Here is a 21,090-nt window from a genome sequence, read left to right on the forward strand (position 1 = left end):
CAAATATTTTTTGACTGCCGGACCAAATCACAGATTAACCCATTCTGTGAAGAAATGCCAGGTAACCCAAGCCTTAGCATTAGCGCGCCACATCACTTCAGTTTTTCTTTAAAGATCCTTTGGCTCTTGAAAGCATGTAGGTTTTCAGAGTGGTACACCAGCAGTGGCTTTACCTTAGTCACCACTGGCATTGGGACAAGGCTAGAGTTAACCGGTCCTTCATGGGTTTATGGCCCGGTAGTCTTCTTCTCTGCCATGATGAAAGTCCTCCTGGGCATCTTCCACAAAAGGCCAGTTTCATCGCAGTTGAAGACTTCTTCTGGGATGAAGCCATGTTGAGCGATAACAGAGGCAAAGGTTGTGACAAAGTCCGCCGCGGCTCTAGCGTCAGAACTTGCAGTTTCCCCATGCCTCATAACCGAGTGTATCCCAGTCCTTTTCTTTAAATTATCCAGCCAGCCACGACTGGCTTTGAAGGTTTCTGCTGGCGTCAAAGTCTCCCCTTTCTTGGGTGCTTGCTTCCCTTTCAAGTTATCATGGATTTGACTGGCCTTCCCACATATGTTCGTCTGTCATGCTATCTCCTGCCAACTGTTTCTCCTTTATCCAGATCAAAAGAAGCCTCTCCATCTAGTCGTGAATATCACCATGCAGCTTGGAAAGGATGGTTACTACTTTGGAAGGCTTAGTGCTCTTTATAGCATCCTTCTGCTTGAGGATGGTATATTTAGTCTATGTACTCCTCTCGTAATGGCGCGAGCTCAGTCACTTACACCACTCATGTTTTGCGATTATTTCATGCTTGATCTCCACATTGTCATACGCTTTTTCTTCTCACTACCCTTGTTTGCGCTCTTGCATTGGACCCATTGTTTATTCACTTAATTCTGCATTGATTCACTCAAAAAAAAAGCAAACAATACGGCCGATGCTCGTGGATAACTTTACACGACTGAGATCAGACGGGAAAGAGCGAGTGATGCTGTACTCGTGAGCAGCCTCTCGCACATGTGGCCGCATAGGGAACTACTGAAACTCTTAAATTTTTCCTCGTATCTCAGAATAAAATTTTGCTCGGACTCTCCTCGTATCTTAATTTTCTCGTATGTTGGGTCACTCTTATCTCAAGGTATTACTAACTTTTAAGATGATGCAAACTTAAAGAGGTGCATACACTTATATGGGTGAGGTATGATTACCTGTCTACAGTACTTTATATTCCAATATTGAAAACAGGTTCAAAATATAAAACGTTGGGCCCTATATTCTGCTTGAACAAGTAACTTTCAACAGAACCACCCACAATCATGCTTTTTTTCAGAGTTACTGCGTGGAAGGAGGCTCCTATAGCCTGCAATGACAAATAGAAGTGAAACGGGATTTTAAAATTAAAATCTAACTTGATCAATTGTTTCCACCAATGTGAGATTCAAAATAGTGTTTTTGCAAAGCTCTATTAAATTATGAATAAGATTAGTTACGGATGGGAAAACATTACGAACAGAAAATATATATCTTCCTGTAGTAAACAAGATTAAACCCACCTTGACCCTTATCTCAGCAGCAAACAACCAGTTCGACTACTTCGTTTCATTAACACTATCATTGAAATTAATTCAAATTTGGTGAACTGACATTAAAACAGAAAAACATGTGTTCAAAATCCTTTATCCTAACTAATGGTTTTTGCTCTGCCGTGCCCTCTCTTCGCTCGCGAAAAAATAAAAATCAAGCTCCGTATGTACTAGCAGGAGGTAATGTTGAGCTGCGTGCACATGCTACCATGATTGATTTCTTGGATTTTTTTTTTTTTTAGAAAATTATTTGTTTTTTGCTTCTCGGTGCACTTGCTTCACTTGCGAAAAATTAAAAACTTTTAGCTCCGTATGCATTAGCAAGCGATAATGTTTAGCTGCGCACACTAACATTAATGTAACTTTAAAACAAATGTATTTCTTATCCAGGTAATTAAGCTTTAAAAGAAATAATGACTGATCAGAGCGTCAAATGCTGGGAATTGGGGCCTTCTGGCAATTTTTGCTGTATCAAAGGTGACAGAAGGTACAGGCAACTGGCAGTAGGGAAAAAGTGAAGTACTGTCTCCTTTGGGTAGTACAGAGTAAAAACTACCTTGAAAATCATTGCCCAAAACATTTGGTTTCATTTCCAGGCCTCTCGATACACTCCTTAACTTCCCTCCAAAGAGGTTCTAGATTTTGAGTATGGATGTGGCTCTAGGGGGTCGACAAAATTTGTTTATTTGTTGACAGTTCTATGTTCATAACCAATTTCGAATAGTTTTTTAAGTAGCCTTCTTTTTACTTATAATTATACTACCTACTTAATATATTTTTTAAGTAAAGGAATAAGAGTTGAAGCATATTTAAAAGGTAGTGGATCGACTAACTGGACAAAATTTTTGTTAACACTCAACTTCCCCTAACACTCATATAGAACTCTGTAGTCTTCCTTGGACGTATTTCGCTTCACCAAAATATGATTCATAAATTTCAACCACTATTCAATCACCATCATTCACCTGTTATCAAAGAAATATTCTGTAACCTCAGAACAAACTTCTCCAGTCCATGCTGTTAGGGGATATATTAAGACCTTCGATAGCAGTTTCGTGATCCCATTGCTTGGCTAAAAAACTAAAAATTAACTTCCAGAGTTCATGTCCTTTCTAAGGATGTGCCTAGATACGCACTAGCTGGCGTATTGGGGTTGTGGTGGCCGACGTGGTAACGTCCCTGACTGGTGATCGCCAGACTGAGTTAGAGTCCCACTCAAACATGTGTTTCTTTGGTTGCTACAATCTCACCATCCTTGTGAGCCAAGGATGGGTGTTTGGGGAGCCTATAGGTATCTGCCAGATCATTGTCTTAATTCAAAGCCGGGATACTCACCGGCAAAGAGGGAAGACAAAAAACACTATCCCAGTCAAGCTGGAGTACACTACTCTATGGCAAGACCAAGATAGGGTTGTCGCCAAATAGCGGCACTCTAAGCGAAGGAAGGGTTTACCCATCAATCTCTAAAAGAGACGAGTATCGAATTTAGTTAAAAATTCTAGGATATGCTATCTCCGACTGAATTGATAAAACGATACAAGAGGATAAACAGGGATAGCGTTATTAAAGTATACTAAAATGCATCGGGCTATCCTAACAAGAGTTGGGATCTCTATCGTATACGATTGAAAAGTTTCACAGAAGAGGAAATATTACATGTATATTCTGATCTTCACTAGTATAATTTGCCTAAATAGCTATAGTTCATTAAATCTAGATACCGGGGAAATCATACTACTAACTAGAAGCATTTATGGCGTACAACAGCAGTCCAAAATGGCAGCCTCCAGTGAAGGCTATGCTACGCTAAACATCTAAATTATGCCAATTTAACTGAGAAGGGAGCTAAAAATTGTAAACAGGAAAGATTAAATACTCAACTTTCCAGAGGATGAAGATACTGGAGAATGCATGGTAATAATCCTTGAATAGTAACTAAACTGAGAGCAAGAGGGAGATACACCGTGGTTAATTCGCTACTAATAAAGGAATGAGTTGCGCCAAAGTAGTACGGGAAAGGGGATCCACCGGGTAACCTTGACAGCTCCCCTTCAATTTCGCCACTCTTCCACCTCAGAGCGAAAACTATTCGGGGTTAAGATTGCCATGTGTCGTATCGAGAAATACGTCCCGATATGTGATATCCTTAAGAATCTTAAGGATACACGCACCAGGAGTTGGAATTCTGGGGACCTGTTGTCAATTCTCTGGGAGTATCACTGTAGCCAAATCTCAAAAAGTTACCCAGAAGAACCTTCCATCAGGAAGACATGGCCATATCACCCAAAAATAGATTTTTTGCTTTGCTCAAAATCCGTTTACTAATATTGCATTGTTCTATAGTTATTTTACTGAACTACTGGGAGGGAAGAGGCTCCAGCAAGCAAGTGCCAGGATGACAAAGGAGAAAAACAGGATTTTTTTTTTTTAAATCTAACTTTCTGTCTGTATATAGGTTTCAACAGTTTATTCAATTAGATGGTAATTGTTTATAACACCACGCTCTCCATTTACTCTTAAAGCAATCCTACAGTTATTTTGCACAGTAATTAGGTGGTTATTTAAATTCTGGGAAAGCAATAATTAGCAACATACAGTATGTTGAGGAAGGGGGAAGGGGTTATAAAAAGAAAATAACTTTCCTCACCCAACAACTTGGAACCGACATGTTAATCAACCAAACAGAATTCCTGATGACAGCGTGCATAAAAAAGTTCGTGATGCCACCGTACACTTGATATAATGGGTATTATTGTGTATTACAAGGAAATGTAACCTAGGAAAAACATTATAGAAAAAATTACGCTCTTCGAAAATAACACTTTCCCGTCGTAAATGAATAGTTTCAGAAATATATATCTATATCCTATGATAATGGGGGACCCCAGTGGGAACTCGGGGTTTTGGGTGGGGAAAACATACTGGGGAAAAGATATATAATCGTAAAACAAGCCTTTTCTTCTCTATACATTACTTTCTTGAATGTATAAAAAATGAGAAAAATACAAAACAGTATAGCTGTATAAAATTTGGAGACACCGTTGCAAAGACTCGTGAAAAAATACAGTAACCAGTGCCGCCAACGTATAATAAAGATCAAATGTTAACGTATCATGCTAACAGTTTTTCATTTAAATTTTCTCATTCTACTTGCCCCTTGTAGACACTCTTGTACGTACGTTTGTACATAGCAGGTTTCAACTTTCTGCGCAAAAACCCCGCCTCCCTGCGCCGAGACTTTTCCTTCAATAGGATTTCTTCTTTAATCGTGAAATGTAACTGTCTCTACCAGCTCTGTTCAAGTCTTTTAATTGATTAGTAAAGTAATACCCTCGTATACATTACGTATGACCCCAGTATTACTTTTTATTATCCGATACCTTATAAAATCACCTCATTTTATATACCCATCAAATATATACATTCCATTTTATCTCCATACAGTATATTACTTTTATACATTTTATTTATTCCCCTGTCACTCCCAGATTTCACATAAATACTTGCTCTAGTCAAGTTTCCCATTCTGTTCATTCATGTTTACTCTAGACTCCGTTGCTTATCCGTTAACCAATCACAAACCCATACGTATGTAAAGTTTGCACGGGTGTTAATATTTCCCTACCCCCACCTTCCAACAAGCGCTTTCCGTGGAAACCTTTGCCCAAGTCACGTCTTTGTTAGTTAAAGTGTCGTCTTTTGTGTATTTTACGATCTAGGTACAGTATTAAAAAATTGTAACCGCTTCAGTAATCCATACTTTAAACTATTTTGATGTATTCCAATGTTGATAATTTTCTTAAATCACGTAATGTAATATACCAACTCTTACAGTGTTCTGAGTGCAGTGCTAATCTAAGGCAGAACACTTAAGACACCACAGAGTCAGTCACAACACCCCCGTGACCGCTAAGTTATGACGTCACGGTCATAAAAGCAAGTTATTAATTTCTTTAACTTTAATGTGTTATTTTATTAAAACCTAAGAGTGCGAGCTCAGCATTACCAATTGAGAATGCATACGAGGGTGAAGTTTTATTTTCCTGTGATCGTAAGTGAGACTCGAGAACCATTATACAGTGATGCCTCAGGATACGAAAGTAATCCGTTCAGGATGCGGTTTCGTATCCTGAGTCGCGTTTTACATGTAAATAGCCTAATCCGTTCCAAGCCTTACAGAAAGTCACCTTTTCTTTCATAAACATGCTAAACTGTAGTAATAAACATGCAATGCAGCCATTTCTATCATTCAATAATTAACCCAACCGTTAAAAACAGCCTAATCCATTCCAGAAACCACTATGAGATTATTCAATAATGTAGTTATAGCCAAGTTATCCCCCAAGCCCTAAGAAGACTGTCCGTTTTCTTTACTACTGTATAAAAGTTACGGTACTGTATGTAAAGCATTTAGATCAGTGAAGGTGTATTGTTACCTGTATGTACACCTAAATTAAGGATTGATACCTGTACACACTGAAAAAAAGGTTACAGTTAGTGTAACAAAAAAAGTTGAAACTTATCTTTTGATTGAGACGATGTCCGATAGCGAAGTCGCGGCAGAGGAGGATGGCATAAGGCAGAAAACGTAACAAGTGACAGACTACATACAGTAATTTACACACTTAACACATTAACACTTAAACTTTACGAAATAAAAAAATGGCAGAAATAATTAACACTTAACATTACGTATGAAAAACTATAAAATGAAAGAAAAAATTACTTTAACACTTAACGGTAACAAAACTTAAAATTGAATTGTTTTTTTTGCTTTATAACTTTACGTTTTTCATATTTTCTAAATCTCTTCTACTTTTTCATCACTTTTTTCAGTTTCTTTTCTTTCACCTGATTCTTCATCACTTCCTCTTTTCTGTTTCTTTTCTTCACTTTCACCTTCGTCTTGGCCTACTAATACCGCTGGCCTCTTTAATAAGAAACTATCCATTGAAGCTTGTTTCTGCCTACTTTTCAACACATTTCTAAAACGCGTTAGGCAAACGTCATTGCGTTGAAGCGCACGGTTGGTATAAACTTTTTCTGGATGTTCCTTTTCGACGTAGTCTGCCATTTTATGGAAACATGCAAGAATTTCCTTGATGTCTGCCGTTTTCAAAGGTGTAGCATCCTCCTCATCCCCGCTAGAGAACTGCTCTTGAACATCACTCACTTGCATCGTCTCCAACTCCTTCAGGTCGTCCGTCGTCAACTCCTCGTGGTGCTCCTCGATAAGTTCATCTATATCCTCCGCGCTAACTTCCAGCCCCATGGACGTACCAAGATGTACGATGTCAGCCACCTCAGACTGCTGAATTGGCTCAGGATCGTCAACGATCTCTGCTTCGCCTCCAGGCTTCCCGAACCCCTCGAAGTCTCGTGCAGACAGCATCAGGCCACACCTTCCTCCAAGATGAGTTTAGGGTACGCCTCGAAACTTCCTGCCAAGCGAGATCGATGAGTTTGAGGTATATCACTATGTTAAAGTGATCTATCCAAAATTCCCGCAGAGTGAGGTTTGTACTCTGACTTTGAAACACCTCTGGAAGAGATGCTTCGTGTACAATTTTTTAAAATTTGAAATAACTTGCTGGTCCATGGGCTGGAGGAGAGGGGTGGTGTTAGGCGGTAGATATAGGACCTTTATGAAGGAATACTCGGCCAGAAGATATTCCTCGAGGCCAGGAGGGTGAGCTGGAGCATTGTCCAACACCAGCAGACATTTCATAGGAAGGCGCTTTTCTTCCAAATATTTTCGGACAGTCGGACCAAAGCAGACATTCACCCAATCAATGAACAGTGGCCTCGTTACCCAGGCTTTTGCATTCGCCCTCCACATCACGGGAAGGTTCTCCTTGATGACTTTGTGGGCTTTGAAGGCTCAGGGATTTTCTGAATGGTACACCAGCAGGGGCTTTATCTTGCAGTCCCTACTGGCGTTTGCACAAAAAGCAAGGGTAAGCCTGTCCTTCATAGGCTTATGTCCAGGTAGCCTCTTCTCCTCCGCCGTGATGAACGTCCGACGAGGCATTTTCTTCCAGAAAAGCCCGGTTTCGTCGCAATTGAAAACTTGCTGCGAACTGTAGCCTTCCTGCAGAGTCAATTCTTCGGTAAATGTGTAGGAGAGCTCCGCGGAAGATCTTGAAGAATTTAAACACCTACAATTCACTATTATATCATATAGAACGCTTATATAATAGTCAATATATGAGCAGCTTCTATTTAACGAAGATATTCGTGTGTATAGTTACGTTTCACTTGGATTTTTTCTAAGTGTTTGTTTTTGTTTACTGTGTGATGTCTTGGCTAAAATGAGCTGTTTCACCGCCTTACTGCGTATGGCAGACTAGTTCTCAATGCTATTCTAACCAATAACAGATGTTTTCTTGACGTCACGAAGTTTGAAAACCAATCATGGCGGTTTTTACAAATCTAGCCAATGCTGACACTTATTACTTCACTTATCCCCGCTATTTTTCCACCAGTTACCACAGTTTACGTGAAGTTCCGCGGAGGAATATTTTTGCACGTCTCGGATCTCCCTTCAAACTGAAAAGCTCATTTTGCCGTGAAGTATGGAGCAATTAGCAGGACCTTCATCCCGTTCCGACTGTGTCACTTGTGACAATTGCTTTATTTCTTATGGGGATTTGTGTACATTATTCAGGGAAAGTTGATTTGCTAATTGCATTTGCTCAACGTCATGGTTTGATTTTGGCAGAGAAAAAGTGCCCTAATTGTGAAAATGTGTGCCGTATAGATTACAACAAATTAGCATTCCGGTGTGATCGTAGTGTGGTTACTCGTGGGAAAAGGAAGAGGTGCAATTTTTTCGTGTCTTGTTTCAAAGGTACATGGTTTGGAAACGCAAAGTTAGATTACTGTGGCCTTAAGGGGGGGTCGCAGGGGGGGGGGGGGGGAGCCCCCCTCCCGGTAGGCCTAGGTAGGGGTACAGGGCCCCATAGGCTAGGTTAGGTGGGTGTCTTAGGTTTGGTGGTGCCCTGAAAATTACTGTGGCCTTAAGGGGGGGTCGCAGGGGGGGGCAGAGCCCCCCCCGGTAGGCCTAGGTAGGGGTACATGGCCCCCAGGGTAGGGTAGGTAGTTGTATTAGGTTCGGTAGTGCCCCGAAAAATCACTTTTCTCCTCCTCCCCCCACCCAAAAACCCCGCTTCCCACTGGGGTCCCCCATAATTGTAGTAGTAGGTTTATGCTTACATTTTCTGTGTAAGAGTTAGGTGGTTGTAGGAGGATTATCTCACAGTTTCAAGGTAACTGTAGCTCTAATTTACTGTTTTCTTTCGTTTTCTACTTTTAGAAACTTTTAAATAGAGCGTGGAGGTCTCCTACACAATTACCAACTCTTCAAACATTTTAACAAAGGCTTCGGCGGCCTTCGTGTCTGAGCTGGCTGCCTCCCCATGCCGTACCACTGAATGGATGCCAGTCCTTTACTTGTACTTCTCGAACCACCCACGAGAAGCCTAGAACTCTTGGGGTTCCTGCTGGGATGTTCCTTCTCCTGCCCCTTCTTCGGCCTGAGCACGCACGAGATCACCGAAAATGGCGGAGGCCTTCTGGCAAATTTTAGTGTCAGTGATGGTGTCTCCTGAGATCTCTGTCCTTGATACACACAAGAAGCAGCCTCTCCATCTCGTCATGCACGTAGGTTCTCTTGGAGAAAATAGTGACGCCCTTAGAAGGTGTCGCTGCTTTTATGGCCGCCTTCTGCTTCAGGATGGTGCCTATCATAAATGGATTCCGGCCATACTCCTTGGCGATCGCACTTAAACGCATGCCAGACTCGTACTTTTTAACGATTTCAAGTTTCGTCTCCATCGAGAGCATCGTCTTCTTTCCTTCGGCAACATTCTTGGGACCCATGGCTACAGTAATACGTAATATAATACACTACGTACGTTATATACAGTACTATGTATAGTAAACACTAATACAGTACAGTGCACAGTAACGAATGTTTAATAACTATAATACATGGCATACGAATGTGCTGTATATTAACAGAGTCAAACAAGCGAAAGCACCGATACCGCGGTCGGAACGAAAAGAGAGATGAACGCCCGTGCGTAAGCAAGCTGGGATAGTTGCCGACCAATAGGAAAGCAGGATCTTATGGCGTCAGCTAGCGTCTGAGTAGGGAGATAACCAATGGGTGAGCGGGAGGCTGTGAGTGAGAGTACCCAAGTTCAAAGTCTGGCGGCGCACGCTTTTTAAAATTACTCTCGGCGAAGAGTTGGGATCTCTTAAGGTTTTCGTATCCTGAAATTTTATTCGTATCCTGGGGCATAAAAATCTTCGAATCACTTTTCGCATCCTGAATTTTTCGTAAGCAGAAACTTTCGTATTCAGCGGTATCACTGTATTTAACGTTGGTAATGTTAGCGTAACAACACTTGTGTTAGTGTGCGCAGCTCAACATTACCGCTTGCCAGTACATACGAGCTTGATGTTTTATTTTCATGCGAGCAAAGTGAGCTAAAGACGAAACTAAGAACCATTACATATAAATGTTATTGTAACAGTACTAACGTTACCGTATCGTGAGTGAAATGATATAACAAAGGGCATTATATTGGGTTTGTGACCTGGGAACTTCCAGGTTAGGTTAGGAGTGTTTGTTAGGTTCTGTACCCTTTTTTTACTTTAATATATATTGTGTAAAGGGTATATGGAAAAATTCTTTAATATTCACGCAATACCAATAATGTATCATTGCTAATGCTAGTAATTCCAACATATCGTTGGTAACGCTGTGTATCACCATAATGTTGGTAACGTTGCTTATGTTACCATTCGCAGTACATGCGTGAGTTGAGTGACACCGAATTTGAACAATTAATTATAATTAAGTATTTTAACAAAGTATATATAATAAACATATTTAACCATTAACAGAAAATATAGGTTTTCCTGTAAAATATAACGTGATTTAACCGGTTTTCACCTTCATTTTAACCGTAATGACCAATTTAGTGACTAAGTTCATCGAATTGGTTTATCTGTTTGCGGTTGAAATGAAGGTCAAATTTGGTTAAATAAAGTTATTTACTATAGGAAAACATGTATTTTTGGGCTCAAGCCATGGCGTCCTGATGGAAGGTTCCTGTTTGGTAGCTTCCTTGGGTATAAGACTACTAAGATATTCCCAGAGAATTTAACCACAGGTTATCACAGAATTCTAACTTCTGGAGCGAGTATCTCAAAGGTTTCCCTTTAAGACATCGTAATACAACAGGGGACACGCATGTCTGGTCGTGCCACATAGCTATCTCCACCCCGAACAGAGTTAACGCTTCGGTGTGTAAGGGCTGAGAATAGCTGGGAGCCGTTCCACAGCTAATCTCACTCGTGGCTACTACTGATACTCGAGACGTAAACAAACGGACGCCATTGCTCTAATGACGTCACGCGCGTCTCCATCCTTTGTTTAGTAGCTGCCCTACTGAGACGGATTTTCCCTTGTGTGAACTTTATCGCTTTGCATCTTCGCTATGTCGTTACCTTCAGCCTCGCCTTCTTCTGGAAAGTTGAGTACAAGGTTCCAGTATTGTTTAATTAAGCTCTGGCCGTAAAGTAAATATTATTTCGCGAAATAATTGATGTTTTGTGGCAGAGCTGTGCCTCTACCGGACCCGCCATTTTATGGCGTCGTTGTTGTTTTGCATGTTCTATTTAGTTAGCCACAACAACGCTTCCGGCCTTATATACTAATCGAATACATTAGTTTATTTAGTCTTCATAGCTAGGAACTTTTATATCGTGTTTAGACGCTTTTTATCGGTCATCGATTGACCTCATACCAGTCGGCTACTATAGCCCCCAGGCCAGGAGCCTATATACAAGTGTTCATGCATGATTTATCAGTGATCCTAGACTAAGTTATGAAGATAGTGGCATTATTATTTTACAATACTTTTGACTAGTGATGCAAATGTTTTCGCCTTCAGGGACCATATAGGGGATAGGCTAGTCAGTGATTCTTACTAGCCTAACCTAACCTTAGGACCCCTATATGCTTCCTTCATCCCCTGCCTTGGCATTCCCTCTAATTAGCCTTGATCCCTTTTCTGAGTAAAGGGATTTATTGTCTAATAGAGTATTATATCGCCTCTCAGTCCTCCCTAAAGGAATGAACCCCCTTTAGGATTGCGTCTGAGAGTGAGGTTAGGCTAGCCTACCTCTATGGCTAGGATAGTCTACGACTTTCCTGCGATAGCGATACGTCTTCTTCCTTGCCTAGTTCAGGACTTTTAGCCCTGATCTAGGTCGGGTTAGGAAGGTTTCTCTGTTCCATGCTGAAACTGTACTCTTGCACCGTTTTAGCCGATCAGCCTAATCTTAGGTTAGGGAGTGTCCTCCCTTCCCTTTGTGGCCGCTCTGGTACAGAAACCCTTCCTGGGAAGACCCCTCTCTTCTCCCTCCCCACCTATCTCTTGTATAGCCTAGCCTATGCTTAGGTTAGTTTATACTCATCTGTCCCCTGTCCTACAACTCCTCCTTAGGGTGGAAGAGTAGGGCTACCCGAGCTTCCTTGTGCAGTCCGCTCTGGTACATATACCTTCATAGTGTCCTATAAGGTTAGTTACTAGTGTAGCTCTGCATAGGGGAGTCTCCCCCCCCCCCTCTTGGGTGTTCCCTAGTCCTCCCTTGGGCTACCTGCTCCCGGTCCCTAGTGACCCCTGCTTATGGATGATAGAGCCTGTCTCTATCATGGGTACACCCCCTCAGGGAGGGGGAGGGATGTCTGGAACCCTGAAGGTACTTCCTGCATCCTTCCCCCCCTCCCCCTGTCTCTCTATCTATCCGGGTGCCGGTCTCTTGCTGCCTCTTCTGCCGGCAATACCTGCCTCCCTCTTGGTGACTTCCCTACCCTTGCCGCCAGCCCCCCGTGTACCGAGGGACTGCCGGCTGCCGCCGGCTACTACCGGCAGCTCTCCTACTCCTATCTAATCGTCCGCTCGCCGGTCGATCTCCGGAGTGCCGGCATATACTGCCGGCAACCCGATACTACCTGTACCATCCTTACCCCAGTCACCAATCCGGCATCCTCCGGCTGCCGGAGCCGCCGCTCCCTGCCGGCGTGCCGCCGTTGTGCCGGCGGCCGCCATCCTGGTATCTAACTGACTTTGAAAATTGTCTGTTCTAGTGCCAGAATCTATGCTGGAGCGAGCTCCGGCGTGCCGGCGGCTTGCCGGATGCCCCGGAGGCGTCAAGAATACTTGCACCCCCTCTCTGTAGCTATCATAAGACTAAGATAGCCCTACCTTGCAAATAGATAAGCTGCTTTGCTTCTAAGATCAGTACCTAGTACTGCTCTATTAGTGATCATGCTGTCTCTTTGCATTCTTCTATTTCCAGCATGCTATGTGCATCTTAGCACGGCTGGTTGCCAGAAGCAGTTTCCCTTAATGAGACCTTCTGGCTCTTATCTGGGAACCGAATGAATTCGATCCCAACCTTGTCCTTGGCTTTCCATGGAGTTCCAATATAATGGGAATCCTAGGAAACTATATCCAATGATCTCGGTCATTTGGATTATCCCAGGACCAAGCCTATGGTAACCAGCCGGGCGAGATGCATGGAGCGTGTTCTCCTTTACTGTTTCATTCTCTATGCATCACACCTTCTTTAAGTTAAAATTAATGATTAATATTAACTTAATTTAAGAGCCATTCCTATGACTCCCCCATACTCATTTTCTCTTTCTTCCACAGGAGGAGCAGATGAAGTGCGATTTCGCATACTGTGCTGTGAAACGCTCCCAGTTTTACGGACATACGGCGTGCAGGACTCACGCCCCTTGCTCAGACAAGAAAGGGGATTGGAAGTTCTGGAATCCACTGGAATGTACGGTCTGCCAGGCCTACCTAGTTGAGGCCTTCCATAACCCTCCCTCAGCGGAGGTTAGAGACATTGCTCGTGAGAAACTGCGCAAGTGGGTGCGTGGTTTTCAGAGAAATGCTACTGGACCGTACCTGGCCACCGAAGAACTGAGGTCCCTGTTGTTCCCTAAGGCCTCCCCTGACTCAGTGGTTCCAAAGGAAGCAATCCCCACTGTCCAAATTACGGTGGAACCTGATGTGGTCATGGCTCAGTCCATGCACGAGTGTCGTTTAGATTCCGAGGATGATGAACAGATCTCTGACGTCTCGGAAGACACGGAGAAGACGCTTATGGCTCAAGGAGCCGAAGAGGACGAAGACAAGGTGGAATACACCGAGTCGGAGATTGGAGCTACTCCCTCGTCCATCCCTCCGCCTACTCCTACACCGACGGATGTGTCCATCCCGTCTACCTCCTCGACCCCGGATCCTTCCTCTTCTACCCAAGAACTGATCCGACTGATTAGAGCTGTCATGGACGACAGACTGAAGGAGAACCAGGAGTCCATCAGGTCTATGATTGGATCCAGAGAACCGAAGAAGATCTCGGTCAAGGATCTCCCAGCTTGCTCTCATGCCAACCCGTGGAGGTATGCAGAGCATATGGTTATTGCGACCGGCAGGATCTTTGTTAGTGACAAAATCGGCACGGTCCCGTTGGAAGATGTGGAATTCTTCCCAAGCTTCGAGGCCTACCCGGACTGTTACGTCCGGCTTCGTTCCGAACCTGCCTCGAAGGAGGAGACCGAACCTAAAGAAGAGATAGTGTTCGATCTCGCAAAGGCCCAGGCTATGCTAGCCTCCGCATTTAAGAGCAGGGGCTTTACCTGCTCTAAGCTTCCTGCCTTGAGCAAGAAGCATCCTACATATGTCGCACCTGACACTGCGATTCTTCCATTTTTGGAAAAGGCCTTGGCTGCATGCCTTAAAGCGGCGGAAGAAGGAAAACCCTGCCCTGCACTGGAGGAGTGCAGACCCTTCTCCATCGTGACACCCCCTGACACTAGACAATGGAAAGATGTCCAACATACTTTCGTTGTGGGTAGGCTCGATCCTGACGTCGCCGGACGTCAGTTTAATGAAGACCTCCCTAAGCTCAATGATCACCTCCTTCGCCGGGAACAAGACACGAAGGAGAGGCTTGCAGCGTCTCTTTCTCATCAAGTCCAACTTGAAGTTATGGCCTGTGACACAGCAGTACCCGATCACTACATGGTACTGGCCAAATCCCACTTACTCACGGTAATGAAGGACTTGTACCATTTCATAAAGGCTCGTAGAGCCTGTCGTGAATTCGTGTTTGTCGGTGCCACCGTGAAACACGAACCCCGGAGGCTGATTTCCTCCAACATCTGGGGAAAGCACCTGTTTCCTTCTGACCTTGTCAAGGAAATAACGGACAGAGCCGCCACGGAGAATAGGAACCTTCTCCACAAGTGGGGCATGTCCAGAAAAAGGAAAACCTCTCAGGACGATGGACCTCAGCCTAAGAGGAAACCTCAGACGCCGAAACCCCAGCAACGTCAACAAAGACGTCAGTTTCCGGGACCCGCTACCTCCCAAGTGGTTGCCCAACCACAACAGACCTTTCAATTGGTCCCCCAACCGGTGTTGTCACAGTCACCGGTCTTCACCCCTGCCTTTGAGCAGCCATCCACTACCTTTCATGCCAGAGGTAGAGGCTCGTCCAGGGGTGCAAGCAGAGACGCCTCTCGTCGTCCCTCCAGAGGTAGAGGAGGAAAGGGAGCTAGCGGCCGAGGCAACAAGTCCTCGGGACACCAGAAGCAATGAAGTGCTTCCGGTGGGAGGAAGACTCCGCCAATTCCAGGATCGTTGGACCTTCGATCCTTGGGCACACAGCATCATCAAGAACGGTCTAGGCTGGAGTTGGGTGCAACCACCCCCAATCTTCCAGCGGTTCTTCCAACAATCGACCCCCATTCTGGAAGAATATGTTCTAGACCTCTTGAACAAGAAGGTGATAAGGAAGGTAAAGTCCACCAGGTTCCAAGGGAGACTGTTTTGCGTTCCCAAGAAGGACTCAGACAAGCTCAGAGTCATTCTGGACTTATCCCCCCTCAACAAGTTCATAGAGAACAACAAATTCAAGATGCTGACGCTTCAACAAATAAGGACCCTTCTGCCTCAAGGTTCCTACACGGTCTCTATAGACCTGGCGGATGCCTATTGGCACATTCCAATGAACCATCACGCTTCCTCCTACCTAGGATTTCGACTCCAAAGGAAAAGCTACGCCTTCCGGGCCATGCCATTCGGCCTCAATGTGGCCCCTCGGATCTTCACAAAGCTGGCGGATGCCATAGTACAACAGCTCCGCCTAAGAAACGTCCAGGTGATGGCCTACCTCGACGACTGGCTAGTCTGGGCTCCATCGCCCGAAGAGTGTACAAAGTCTTGCGACGAAGTTACCCAGTACCTAGAACACCTGGGATTCAAGATCAACGAGAAGAAATCTCGCCTCTCTCCGGCTCAGAAGTTTCAGTGGCTGGGAATCCACTGGAATCTTCAGTCACACCGCCTTTCCATCCCCCAGAAGAAAAGGAAGGAAATAGCAGGGTCTGTCAAGCGACTACTGAAATCCAAACGCATTTCAAGACGACAGCAGGAACGAGTTCTAGGCTCTCTACAATTCGCCTCAGTGACAAACCCAGTGCTTCGTGCACAGCTAAAGGATGCCGCGGGAGTCTGGAGACGATCGGCATCCATCGCTCGAAGAGACCTCAAGAGACGGCTTCCAAACAGACTTCGACGCCTCCTAAAGCCGTGGTCGGAAGCAATGGCCCTGAAAAGGTCCATTCCTCTCCAACACCCTCCTCCATCACTCAACATCCACACGGATGCCTCACTGGAGGGCTGGGGAGGTCACTCCCACCTGAAACAAGCTCAAGGGACCTGGTCTCCACTATTCAAGACGTTCCACATAAACATCTTGGAGGCCATGGCGGTCCTTCTTACTCTGAAGAAGCTATCCCCGCCGCCCTCGATCCACATCCGTCTAACCCTAGACAACTCGGTGGTAGTTCGTTGTCTCAATCGCCAGGGCTCAAGATCGCCCCAGATAAATCAGGTGCTTCTCCCAATCTTCCGTCTGGCGGAGAAGAAGAAGTGGCACCTGTCTGCAGTTCACCTACAAGGATTCCGCAACGTGACAGCGGATGCTCTATCTCGGACAAACCCGATAGAGTCGGAATGGTCTCTAGACGCAAGATCATTCTCCTTCATCTCTCATCAAGTCCCAGAACTTCAGATAGATCTCTTTGCAACGAGCGACAACAATCAACTTCCTCTGTACGTAGCCCCGTACGAGGACCCCAAAGCAGAAGCGGTGGACGCCATGTCACTGGACTGGAACAGATGGTCGAAGATATACCTGTTCCCTCCCACCAACCTTCTGTTGAAAGTCCTCTCCAAACTGAGAACCTTCAAAGGGACAGCGGCCCTAGTGGCTCCCAAGTGGCCCCGGAGCAACTGGTACCCCCTGGTCCTGGAGCTGCAGCCCAAGCTGATCCCTCTCCCGGGCCCAGTTCTCTCTCAACAAGTACAGAAGTCGACTGTCTTCGCTTCATCATCGAAAATCAAGGACCTTCATCTCATGATTTTCTCTCCCTTGCCGCAAAGAAGAGGTTTGGGATCTCGAAGAAAAGTCTAGACTTCCTAGAGGAATACAAGACCGAATCCACGAGACGGCAATATGAATCATCCTGGAGGAAATGGGTCTCCTTTGTTAAAGCAAAAAATCCTAAAGAAATCACCATTGATTTCTGTATGTCCTTCTTCATTCACCTTCATGGACAAGGATTAGCAGCCAATACGATTTCAACCTGCAAATCGGCTTTGACTAGACCAATTCTATATGCTTTCCAAATTGATCTGTCCAACGACATCTTTAACAAACTGCCGAAAGCATGTGCTCGCCTACGCCCAGCACCCCCTCCGAAACCGATCTCCTGGTCACTAGACAAGGTGCTCCATTTCGCCTCCCACTTGGACAATGATTCATGCCCCCTCAAGGATCTGACTCAGAAAGTTATATTTTTATTTGCTCTCGCCTCGGGAGCTCGAGTCAGCGAAATAGTGGCATTATCAAGAGAAGAGGGACACATCCTGTTTGCTGATTCAGGAGAAGTGACCCTCTCCCCTGATCCGACGTTTCTCGCCAAAAATGAATTACCCACCAAAAGATGGGGCCCTTGGAGAATATGCCCCCTGAAGGAGGATGTCTCTCTATGTCCAGTAGAGAGCCTCAAGGTCTATCTTCGCAGAACTTCAAACTTTGGTGGAGGCCAACTCTTCAAAGGAGAAACATCGGGCAGCGACCTGTCACTGAAACAATTAAGAGCGAAAATCACCTACTTCATTCGCAGAGCGGATCCGAACAGTACACCCGCTGGTCATGATCCTAGAAAAGTGGCATCTTCTCTGAACTTCTTTCAGAGCATGGACTTTGAGAGCCTTAAAAACTTTACGGGCTGGAAGTCCTCGCGAGTTTTCTTTAAACATTATGCGAAACAAGTGCACGAAATCAAACATTTTGTGGTAGCCGCAGGTAGTGTTATGAAACCTGCACCTAACTCTGCGTAGAACAGTGAGTTACTTGGGACTCTAACTCTTCGGGTGCCTATGTTGACCCTCGAGTGATTCATAGTGATGTCTAAAAACACTTAGTGCTTTTATAACTGTTCTTATCCCAGGTGAAATGTCATAGTGTTACACAAGTGCCGCATGCCTTGAGCATGATGTGTTATTTAAAGACTTGCGTTCCTCGAGAACGAGTACCTACTAATCCTGAAATTCCCTTTCAGATTCAAGAGCAAGCCTTTATTTCTATGTACATTATTATTACTGTAAATGAACTTTACTTTTGCTGTAAATTATTTAATTTCTGCATTGTGAAATAAAATTTCTATTTTATTACTTATGCGTCTCTTTCAGCTCCTACTTACTATGAAATACATACTGTCATAGTTTTATTTATTCCTCCTTCTTATGGTCATGAAGAATTTAAGATGTCTATTCCTAAATTATATTCACCTTGCCTCAGTAAGGTTCCTACACGAATACTTACTTCTGATAATCAGGAGATGAACTCTACACACAGTGCCCAACCACCACTGGCCTACTTCAGAATGTTCCTATACAAATATCAAACATTCTGCTTCATCTCTAAGCTCTTAAAAGTTCTTCTGTCAAGATGAATAGCCCTTCAATACCACTTTGACGTCGGCATAGCCCATGGGAACTTCCTACCAATGGGGGGCAGGATATTTCGTTCCTATGGTTCTTACCTAAGATTACTTTGCTGTTTTGTCAATGCCTAGGCACTTAACTCTGGGGGAAAATCTACCACGATACATTGATTCTCTGGTACTCTTCCATCAGGACGCCATGGCTTGAGCCCAAAAAACGGATTTTGAGCGAAGCGAAAAATCTATTTTTGGGTGAGATAGCCATGGCGTCCTGATGGACCCTCCCTACTACTTCGTTCAGTTTGCTCCCACCCTACACAATTGTATCATGGTGATGGGCAGCAACTGGCGCCAGGATAAAGACGCGCGTGACGTCATTAGAGCAATGGCGTCCGTTTGTTTACGTCTCGAGTATCAGTAGTAGCCACGAGTGAGATTAGCTGTGGAACGGCTCCCAGCTATTCTCAGCCCTTACACACCGAAGCGTTAACTCTGTTCGGGGTGGAGATAGCTATGTGGCACGACCAGACATGCGTGTCCCCTGTTGTATTACGATGTCTTAAAGGGAAACCTTTGAGATACTCGCTCCAGAAGTTAGAATTCTGTGATAACCTGTGGTTAAATTCTCTGGGAATATCTTAGTAGTCTTATACCCAAGGAAGCTACCAAACAGGAACCTTCCATCAGGACGCCATGGCTATCTCACCCAAAAATAGATTTTTCGCTTCGCTCAAAATCCGTTTTTCCGTTCGAAATCACACCCTGTAATACAATACAACTCTACCCTCCATTCAATATATCTTGCTAATTATAGCTTTCCCAGAATTTAAATAACCACCTAATTATTGTGCAAGAAAATGAGAGCTGCTGGAATGCATTATTTTGAAGTAAATGGAGAGCATGGTGCTGTAAGCAATTACCAAATAGGTTAGCAAATTATGCTTGATCTAATTAACCTCTTGATACCGTAAGTAACGTGTTTGCCTAGGCCTAGCATTCGCATGGCAACAGATTGACCAAAACTTGGGAGCCTGAGTTTAAGCTGTTTACTGGGGTAGCCACTATTGTGGTTGAGCACTACAAAAGGGGGGTTGGTTTTGCCCAGTCGACGTTCTGACGATTATCTAATGAAACAGACTTTTACCATTAATGCCATGACAGCTATTCTATTATCAAAATCGCTATATTTATCATCAAACTCGTGATTTTCATGTATTTGGGACTGGTAGTTCACGATCATTCATTTTCCCTAATCTAGAAATGGGTTACCCCTTGGTAAAACCTTACCTTTCAAAGCTTCACAGGGATACAGACCTTATAGTTCCACTTTCGTCAAACCATCCTAGGCACCACAAACCAAAAGGGTTTGATCTGAAAATGGACTCCCAAAGACACCTCGGTTTGCCTGAAAGGACGGTCGTCATGGACAAGGAAGTCCGTGATCGTGAAACTCAATACTTACAAAAGACAATGGTGACGTCACGGTGACGTCAGACGTGGTGACATCTGTTGGTTAGTGTGAAAATCATGAAAAAACAACCGATTGGTGTAAATGAATGTTTATGTACAGAAATTTTAACAAATTTTTATATTTTCTAATCTTGGATGGATATGTAATATTAACTGTGCATTTTCATCTGGTCACGAATTTTCTAAACACTTAGTGCTATTAAAGCACACTCAGATTTTCAGCACATAATTGTAAATGATGTTCACCGAGTTCCAAATGGCTAGTAATAATTTAAAGTTATCAAAAAAAAAAAAAAAAAAAAAACATTCATGACGTAGATTTGACAATAAACTCACAATATGCTTGTGATATGTCAAATCCTTAAGGGTGTATACGATAAATTGGTGTTGTATATCTTGGTTCTTATTAGTTCCTAACCTCTCTCTCTCTCTCTCTCTCTCTCTCTCTCTCTCTCTCTCTCTCTCTCTCTCTCTCTCTCTCTCTCTCTCTCTCTCTCTCTCTCTCTCTCTCTCTCTCTATATATATATATATATATATATATATATATATATATATATATATATATATATATATATATATATATATATACACACACACACACACACACACACACACACACACACACACACACACACAAGTTTGCGGGCACTCTATCACTTAATACATAGGTGCAAGGCTTCTAAGCTTATACTTAATACCAAATACAGTAAAGGGTGTATTGACTTTGCCTATATCTGTACTTAAGCTTTTTTATATGTACCCTAAAGTCGTAAATAACATTTTAGCTGAAAATCTTAATTCTTTTCAATTCTATCCCATTCCGTGGGGCACAGGATTTTCCTTGTGTGATAGGATTAGAATGACAGTCCTTAAAGTAAAGTAACGATAATAACACATATTATTTGAAAAATCTTTGCATCGTCAATTAATTTTGCACG

At 43.7% G+C, this 21,090-nt stretch overlaps 1 long non-coding RNA gene across 3 annotated transcripts in view; it reads right to left on the reverse strand.

The window, feature by feature from the left end:
• The window catches only part of LOC137622691 (uncharacterized), a 49,960-nt gene extending 29,826 nt beyond the window's left edge, over positions 1-20,134 (reverse strand). Inside the window, exon 1 of one of the 3 annotated variants that reach the window (XR_011040462.1) lies at positions 19,969-20,134. This is a non-coding gene — a long non-coding RNA (uncharacterized lncRNA). The remainder of the gene's footprint in view (positions 1-19,968) is intronic. The other 2 variants (XR_011040461.1, XR_011040460.1) reach the window with 2 other exon arrangements.
• Positions 20,135-21,090: the final 956 nt, after the last annotated feature.

Source organism: Palaemon carinicauda, chromosome 2, assembly GCF_036898095.1.
Source record: "Palaemon carinicauda isolate YSFRI2023 chromosome 2, ASM3689809v2, whole genome shotgun sequence".
Taxonomy (NCBI): domain Eukaryota; kingdom Metazoa; phylum Arthropoda; class Malacostraca; order Decapoda; family Palaemonidae; genus Palaemon; species Palaemon carinicauda.